This window comes from Pteropus vampyrus, unplaced genomic scaffold (genome assembly GCF_000151845.1).
Source record: "Pteropus vampyrus isolate Shadow unplaced genomic scaffold, Pvam_2.0 Scaffold73, whole genome shotgun sequence".
Lineage (NCBI taxonomy): Eukaryota > Metazoa > Chordata > Mammalia > Chiroptera > Pteropodidae > Pteropus > Pteropus vampyrus.
The window spans coordinates 3,656,321-3,665,935 of NW_011888854.1; positions in this window are offsets into that span (position 1 = coordinate 3,656,321).

Genomic DNA, 9,615 nt, shown 5'->3' on the forward strand with positions numbered 1-9,615 from the left:
TGTAACATGCATAGAATTGGGTCTTTTTGTTAGAAAATTTCCTTAATCTTGATCTTAAATAAATTGATCAGATTTCAACCATGTTTCCATGGTTTTACATTTTCATCAATTTTCCCTGCTAGGTGATCAATTCCTTAGAGCTTACCATGTAGTCTCTTAGATCTATAGATTCAAAACTTCTCTTATACATCTGAAACACTTTTCTCTTTTATCAAGTCTTTTTTCCATTTCTGTCATTCTTAAATATTCATGTTTAAATTATTACATGATATCCAATTCTACCATATTTTTGTATGATCATTTACGATTCTTTATAGTTTTCCCCTTGATGCTGGGTAATCTCTCAGTTCTCTTAATCATTTGATTGTTGTTTTGTTCACACTGCAAAAATATATTGAATGCTTATGATGTGTTAGCATTCACAAAGTTGGTTTTGTGAGGAAAAAAAGCTACTTTCTTTCTACTATCAGAGTTTATAGTTCAAATTTGAGATAGCTCTGCAGGAGACAGGTATCATAAGTAAATATTTATATGTAAAAAATGAATACATTAGTACATATTTTGATAGCTCTACTGAAGAAAAAATATTTAAACAAAAAATAACTGTACAGAGAAATTAATATTTAGATTGAAGAGTCAAAAATTACCTGCCTGAGAAAATAACATTTACAGAATTGGAAAATAAATGGGAGTCATGAAGGTGCCAGGTGGTAAAGAGAGCATTTCAAGAAGTGGGAGTGTCAGTGATAAGAAATTAAAAGATTATTATAGGTACAAGTATTTGGAAAAGCTAAAATTATTGAAGTAAATTAATAATTTGAGGTTGAAGAAGGTCTTTTGTTCATGTGTAAAAGTATATTGAATTTATACACTGTGTAGGCCATGGTGATGCCTGTTGTTAAAATTTGCCGGATAACACTCTAAACTCTGCATGCACGTTAATTCTTTAATCTTCAAATAATCCTAAAGCATAGGTGCCTCCATTTAACAATGGGGAGAAAATTTAGGCATTGAACAATGGAGTGACTTATTTAATGCCACACAACTGGTAATGTATTTACTTAAATGTTCAGTCCTAGAGTACAACTGAAGTACTTTGAGAATTGCTAATCCACATTACTGAGAAAAACAAACCGATTAACTGAAGTTCTACATTTGTTTACATTTTTTAATGTCTTTGGCCTCTGTACGTAATCAATATACTGCATTCCAAACTCACATATTTTAGCATTCATGAATTTCTCTCCCACCAATCTATATTCTCTGGAATTTTTGGCAGTGTTTAGAGTTGTTGTTTTCTTAAGCTTTGGTTACCCTATCATTTTCCTCATGAATTTTAACCGTAAAACATCCCAATGGTAATATATTTTAAATTATTATTGTACATGCACATATATCCACTAATAATTTTATCTTTAAATGAGTCTTTTGGTGTCCTCATTATTTTCTTTCTCTTTTCTGATTATTCAGGGCAAAATTTTAGATATTTCTAAATATTCAAATTGTAGAACTCCTGAAAATGCACATTGAGATGGAAATCTCTCTTCTTACATTAATATGTATGTGCATCTAATGAGTTTCAATAAATGCACAAAGGTCATTGCAATTGATTGTTGATTTGAGTAGATTTTATTCCAAGGGATTTGAGAGAATTGTATTTAAATAGAATGAATTCTCATAACAATCAAAATACCCTGATAGTGAATATTATGATATTAGAATATGATTTTCATGATTTGAGAACAAGTGTTTTGCCATAAAGTCACAACTCTGAAATTATAAATAAATTGAATATGATTTGAAATAAATTCATTTGAATTACATATGAGTTAGAGGAAATTTTTTATTCACTATGCAAATGACAAACCATGAATAGAATGAAATAGCAAAGAAATTTAATAATTCTCATCTGATCATAAGCAAGTATATCAAATTTTTTAGGAAATGCAACAAATGCTTATATGCCTATAATGCCATAAACCATAAGATCCATTCTTTCAAATCAATGCATTGTTAACTTTTATGTGCAGTAATAAATGAGAATTACTATTATAAACTTTCCCTGAATTTTAGATTTCATGTGAATTTATTCAATTAAGCACAAATTAAAAGTTCAATAATTCAATAAAATACATATTTACTGACTAAAATACATAGTACATCATATGCATTTAAAAATATTTTTGACCCCAAGGAGCATAATATATATTTGAAGAAAGGTAGCATCTCTACAATAATAAAACTATGTTGCACAATGTAATAAAAATCATATGAATGAAGTGTAATGGGGATTCAATGACAGATATTAAATGAAGAAAGGAGGCAATTGTGCTACAATATAAGTAACTGAGTTTCCTCTAAATTCTAAATGATTGTCTGAAATATGTTAATTTAATGCTTATGTCACTTTCATCTACAAGGTATTTCAATGTGATCTTGTCTTTACCATTCAGAATAAGTCTGGGTTACACATCAACAGGATATCAAAGGTATTCAAAAGCCAAGAAGTGTGGGAAATTAGAAATATAATAAAGAATATAAATTAAAATGAAAAACTTGCCATAAGTTTATTGTCAAACTTTTCCTGAATCCCAACATTATGAGATTTTTCTAACTACACTGGATTATTAGTTTATACAGCAACTTCAAATGCTTCAAATCTCTGAGGAGTTTCTATATCATTGGAAATATAATAGTTATCCTGCGTAGTTTAAAATAAAATTAAATGATCACATTTTTACCCTTGACATTCCTGTTGACATTTACAGAGTTAGGTGTGCCATCCCCAAAGAGAAATGTCTACATTAATTTCCTCTTAAATAGTTTGCTTTGTATTTGAACATTGGACACCAGATGCATGACCACAACTTTGGATGTCTTCCTGGTGAAAATGCCAAATACTACTGCTATGTTATGATTTAGTGTATAAAATATTACTCCTTAGAAAAATCAATAACAAAAAATATTAAAGAGAAACAAAAGATATTGCATGCATTGAATCTTATATAATGCAAATATCCAGATTATTGTCTTTTTCATAACCTTTTACAATTATTTTATTTATTTATTCTGCCCAATTTTAAGAAAAATTTAAACTCTTTGTCCCAGTTCTCATAGAAACAAGATCTAAGATAGAGACTTCTCCACAGGAAGTTTATTGATGAATGTGCACAGAAATACTTGCTAAGGAGAAAAGAAATCTGGATTAGACATAATGAGAACTTGAACAACAAAGAAGTTGCAGAGAACGAAAAAGCAAAAACCCTCAGCCCATTCAATATTGAGCTCTGGAACAGGATGGCACTTCAGAATTGCCTAGAATCAAGTCAAGGGAAGGGGATAGCCTTTCTATTATTCTGTTGACCAGTCATTGTGTGCCAGCCATGAAGAAAGGCATCGACTTTGGTGAGCCACCTTTGGCCAAGGGCAATTCATGAGCAAAGAATCAGCCGAGAGCAGTCAGCAGCTGTGGTAATGAGTAACTTAGTCTCAAAAGTTAGGATCTGGACGACTGACTATCCTATCTGTAGATTTGTCCACATTCTAAGAAAAATTTTAAAATCCTATTTTTGGTCTCCTCTTAAATTATATCACTCTAATAGACTATCTAAAGTTAAGCATAATAAAGTAACACGATGTACCATGTTGACATTTGTCTTAACAGTCTTCTTTCGACTTGGAAAGAAGTTCATAATTAGAGCTACAAAAATGCTAAAAGCAGAGGCACAGTAGGAATTGCAGTGCCAGACACGATCTGTTTGGGTTTCATTCTTTAGTTCTTGTTGTGTCTCCAGTTTCACAGGCATTGGGATGTAGCCACCCATCTCGGGGATGCCAACCAAGGTCGACTCTTATGTCAGTAATTTTGGGGCAAGAGCTGCTATTTCACTTTGCAACTTTAGGTTCTGCGATCTCATTATAAACCTTCGGATTAAAAAAAAGTGCTCATTCCACAACCGTCCAGCTTATGCCTGTGCAGATGGCATGATCCTTTCTCTTCTACAACACTTTTCCTCGCCCCTAATATTTACAGTCAACATTTATTCTGCTGTTCTTTCAATCCAGGGTTCATAATTTTATAAAACTTTTCAGTTTTATTGCAAACTTGACGACTTTTCCTCCTCGAAAGCACAGCTCCATCTTTTTTCACCATTCCTCTTTGCCTCAGGAGAGGCATTTTACCTTTCTCAAGGCAGTCATTCTGCCTCTCCATGCTATCCTCTATGTTCCCTTTGATTTTACTTCAGCAGGTATATCTACTGTCCTACATCTCACATGCATCAACCAGGTGCCATCTTTCCCTATATATGCAATCGTGACGAAGCCTTTTCCATCCTAGTGTATGATTTAAAGTCATACCTTATTCCATCATCTTTTCAGGATTCTGCTCCATTAATTTTCTTACCTTGACTGACAAATACCCAGAAAATATTGCTTTCACTTGACACTTATTTCCATCCACCCAATAACTCTTCAACTTACTGTAATTTTACATGGGAAATTATATTTCGTTTTTGTAAAACTGTTCAAAGAATCAAATCCAATCATCTTTTTCTGGACATCATTTGAAAGTTCTATGTGATAACTCTTCTAGGAATGAGATACTCATTATATCAGGAAGAAGCCCCATTTCACCAGTTATTAAGCCATGATATGCCTTTCTCTAAGTTTTATGAGTTTCATTGCCCTATAGAGATATACAAACTAAAATAACTCCTTTTCCCACTTTCTAGAATAAAGTCATCTTGTCATCTTGATGATTTTAAACCGTATAAGCACCTTAAATAATTTTAGCAATATTTATGAGCCATTTTCTTGGTAAGATTCTTCTACTATTCATACCAATTCAGTTTTACATATTTCTTTAGACCAGGATGTATCAGTCTTGGCACTATTAAGTCTTTTTTCTGGATAGTTCTATTTTATGGGGGCCTGTCCTGTATAGTGGAACATTTAGCAGCATTTTTTGCTTCTTTTCACTAAATAATATAGTGACAACCAAAAATGTCTCCAGACATTAGAATATATCCCTCAGGGGCAAAATGTCCCTCTCAAAATGTCCTACTGCACAGATAAATAGAGAGGCTATATAAGTCAGAGAATAATTTATATACAATAAAATTAATAGTTTTAGGACACTTGCTATATGCCAATTACTATTATGGTACATATACAAATTTAATTACAATTTACATAATCTTCACACACAAAAAAACGAAGTAGATACTACAAGAATCTCCATTTAATGCATGAGGAAATTGAGGTGTAGAATGATTATTTAGCTTACCCGAGATCTCACAGCTTTATAAGTAGTAAAGCCTAGTTTTAAACTCATTTACTCAGACAACTTATGCATGCTATTATCCAGTACAATAACCTGCCTGCAACTCAAATCCCACACAAAGGCCAGAGAGAAAGGCGATATACAAATTATACAGGCTTGGTAGAAGGAAAACATTTTCAAACCTTGAAAGCAGTGTAAAATGAAACAAGAAGAGGAGGACAAGAGACAGATAAAATCAAATAAACGCTTCAAAGGATAAAATGTAAAAGAGGCAGGGATATACAAAATTCCTTATTTGAGAAAGAAAGGAAGAAATTCAAGCTCTATCACTAGAAAACATCAGATTTAAAGCTATAAAGTAGTAGGATAATTTTTCTAGTTTTTAAAAATCCTACTTGTCTTTATTTCAGATCCATTATTTCTGATCAATGGTTTCTTAAAAATTTTGTTTTTCTGGGTCACAGATTGAGGTCAGTGATATGGAAGCTGTTCACACAAACACAGAATTTATATGATATATAAAATTAGGAACCTAGCAAATGTAAAACCATGAAGAACATATTTTGCATGGTGTCATGGAGCTATATTTTGCATAATTTTACCAATGATAAAAGTCAAATAAAATAGGTTCCAGGGGACATAAACTGGAAATTAGCATTATCCTTTTTTGTTGTACTAAGTTTACATTGTCTTTTATTGTAAGAATCATCATAGCTTCATAGCTGCTGGATGCAAGAAAGTTTATATATTAACAGACCATCGGTCGAACTTCATACAGTGAAGCCTCACAGTCCAGTTCCCAGAGAATACAAGCTGCGGTGGTGGCAATACGCAGCCAGTCAGGTGGAGAAGGCAATAACGTGCTAGAATGAAGTAAAGTCTTAAAAAAGACTCAGCTGATTGCACTGTCCAAAAGGCTGGCAACTCTTTGAACAATTGTACAAAGTGTCAAGAATATTTTAAATTGAGTATAGAGAGAGAATAAAGGTAAATTCTAGATCAACTAAGCCAGATGAAAACTCGCATCGGGCTGTGCAGGACAGTGCACACGCCACACAATTGCTAAAGATGATGACACAGCTAACAAAGAGAGAAAGTGCTTGGAGATAAACTTAAAAATAATAGAAAGTGTTGCTCTGCTGCTCATTCCAGTGTGGAATGCAATGGTTAAAGTAAAAACTGCCTTTCGAAGCCATGCCATAGGTTTTTGCATCCAAATACTAATCTTTCAATATATAAATGAATATGTTTTATAAATCTTTTTTATTCTCCTTTCAAAATATCTTACAAAAAAATTGAGAATCCCAAATAAAAAAAAAAAAAACTTTTGACTATTTAAATATTTTGTGTTTAACTTTGATATATCACTAGGAAAAATGTTTGCTGGAATTATATGAAGATAAGTGAGAAAAATGGAAGGTAAAAGGTTGAAACTAGCTTTTGAAATAGTTGTGAATAGTTTGGTTTTAAATATCTTTGAGGACATGCTAGTTAGTAAAAACCAACATGGCGATTTATCTTATGAGAGTTGTCACATATTTATAACGAAATATAAAAATTTTAATCAATTGAGACCTCGATATCTAACACTTATAACTACATAAAAATAAGTTGATATAAGATTTGAGTACCACTGCATTCATATAGGGATAATGATTATATATATATTATTGTTATATATATATATATAACTATATATATATAAAATGATATTTTATATATACAATACATATACATAAAATGTATTTTATACATATATAGAATACATATTATATATAATACATATATATAATATGTATTTTATACATATATATATAGTTTGGAAGTATAGTGATTATTTGTTTTTAAAAAAGGCTAAACTTGAGTTCTAATAAATGCTTAAGAATGTAGTTCTTTAAACTTACTTAAATATATAAATCTATAAATCTCATTCCTGTGATCTTACTATACCTCGATTGAAAAATTTGCCACATCCTAGAGTTTCGTTTCCAAATTGTGCTGATAGTTTGATTCAAATTTTTCTCCATCCCTATTTATTACAAGGTGGTTTTTAACACATGACCTCTGAAAAGCTCTACAAAAAACAATTTCAAGATAAAATTTTCAATTGTCTTCCCGAAATACATTTTCAAATGGAACTTGAGATTGGATTGTAGAGTCTGTCATATAGCCGGGTGAATTGTATGTGAAAAAATGCCTCTGTCTGTCTATAAAATACGCATTTATATCTGTAAATGGATTATTGAGAATTTCAGCCTTTCCAATTTCCAGTAATCCTAACAAAGAAAAGATATGTAAAAAATAAAGACGATGTCAAATTCAGGTTGAATTAACTTTTTCAATAAATGTGAATACTTAGGGCATAATAAAACCCCACACTGCACAATTTTTTTTTTTTTTAAATTTAGAAGATATAATTTTATATCGCATTTTTCTATACAGTCATGCACTGCTTACTGCCAGGATACTTTCTGAGAAATGTTTTGTTAGGCAATGTTCTTGATCTTCGAACATCATAGAGTGAACTTACACCAGCCTTGCTGGTATAGCCTCCTACACACCCAGGCTCTAAGCCTATATATAGCTCTATAGGAGGGGAAAAATGTTTTCCTTCTACCCTTTCTGATTTCTTGGCTGAGAAATCTCTGTAATAAAAGAAAGATTAACAGGAGAAAAACAAAAGTTTAATAACATGTATACCTAGGAAAACAGTACCTTGCCACAATGGTTGAAGTCACCACCCTAAATACCATCTTCAGTGGAAGACAAAAGAAGGCATTAGGGTAGGGACAATCAGACAGGGGAGTTTACTTGGAAAAGCACAGCAAATAAGAGTAAGGTTGTTATGCAGATTTAAGTGCTGCCTTCTGTACAGATAAGAGTTTGAAAAGATGAGGTCATCTCTGTCTTTATGGTATCCTTATAAATGGAGATTTCCTTACAAATATAAGTGTATTTTAGGAAAAGTAACAACACTTAGGGTTCAGAGCTTCTCTTGTCTCTGCTGTTTCTTAAAATTAACCAGGCTTTAAATAACCCTTATGCCAAATAATCATATTTTGGGGTGACAAATTCTGTTCTCCTACAGCTCCTAGGCTCCTAGGTGACAAATCTGTACAACGTGTTACTGTACTGAATACTGTAGGCAAGTGTAGCACTGTGGCATTATCTGTGTGTTGCGTTGTATGAAGGTGTCACCACAGCTATGATGTGACTAGGCAATAGGAATTTTTCATTTCCATTATAATTTAATGGAACTACTGTCATATACAAGGCCGGTAATTGACCAGACCTATACTGAAAAAGAAGAAAAGCTGTTGAAAATTAAACCATAATAGTAGAAATTGAACCGTTCACATAGAAGTTTTGCAATATATTGGTTGAAGTTTTCTCTAAGACAATAAGGAAGAAATAAAACCTGATAGAAAATAGAAAATATAATTAGAAGACAATATACAAAAATAGCAGTTCCCCCCCTTCACCCCCATAAAAGCAGAGAAAACAGGTGGAAGAAATTCATATTCAAAATAGAAAATTTATCAAAACTAAAGTGATATGAGTTATCACATGAAGAGTCCACTGAACACAAAGCATATCTGTCTGCCGGTCTGTCTACCTATCAATTATCCATCTAATTGTTCATCTCTTTAAGACTTCTCACTGTGAAATATCAGAGAAAAAAAGAACATTATAAGAGCTTTCAGAGATTTAAAAATAATAAATAAATCATATCCAAAGGATTAGAAATCAGAATGCCTTGATATTCTCAAAGGAAACATTGAGAGGAAAATAGAAAATTGGGAACTGTATTAAAAGTTCTGAAACAAAATTCAATATTCTGTCAAATAAGCCACCAAGTATAAGTATAGAATAAACATTTTCAAATATTCAAAGTATTGCATTCTATACACCCTTTCTCAAGAAGTTATTAGACCAGTAATTCCCAACTTTGAAAGGATATGTTTTAAAATGGAAATTTAAAAAAGTAATTTCTGAACCCTATCAATGAATAACCAGAATTTTCTTTTTTTTCGGGGGGAGGAGGGTAGGGGTGGTACTGATATCCATGCTTAGGTACTTTAAAAAATTTGGCCAGCTAATTCTAATAGAAATCTAGCTCTTTTGTACTAGGAGAGGTATGCCGCCAAAATAGTTGATGAGGCCAAGAAAGAGAAAAATAAAAAAAAAACCCAGCCTACAAAAACCAAAAAAAATCCAATAACAGAGAAAAAGAATCTCCAGGAGAAGGGGAAGGGCTATCCTGAGATATCTCCATCCACAATGAGCTGTAACTCAAGAAAAAGGCGTATGAATTACGATCATTATAGTGG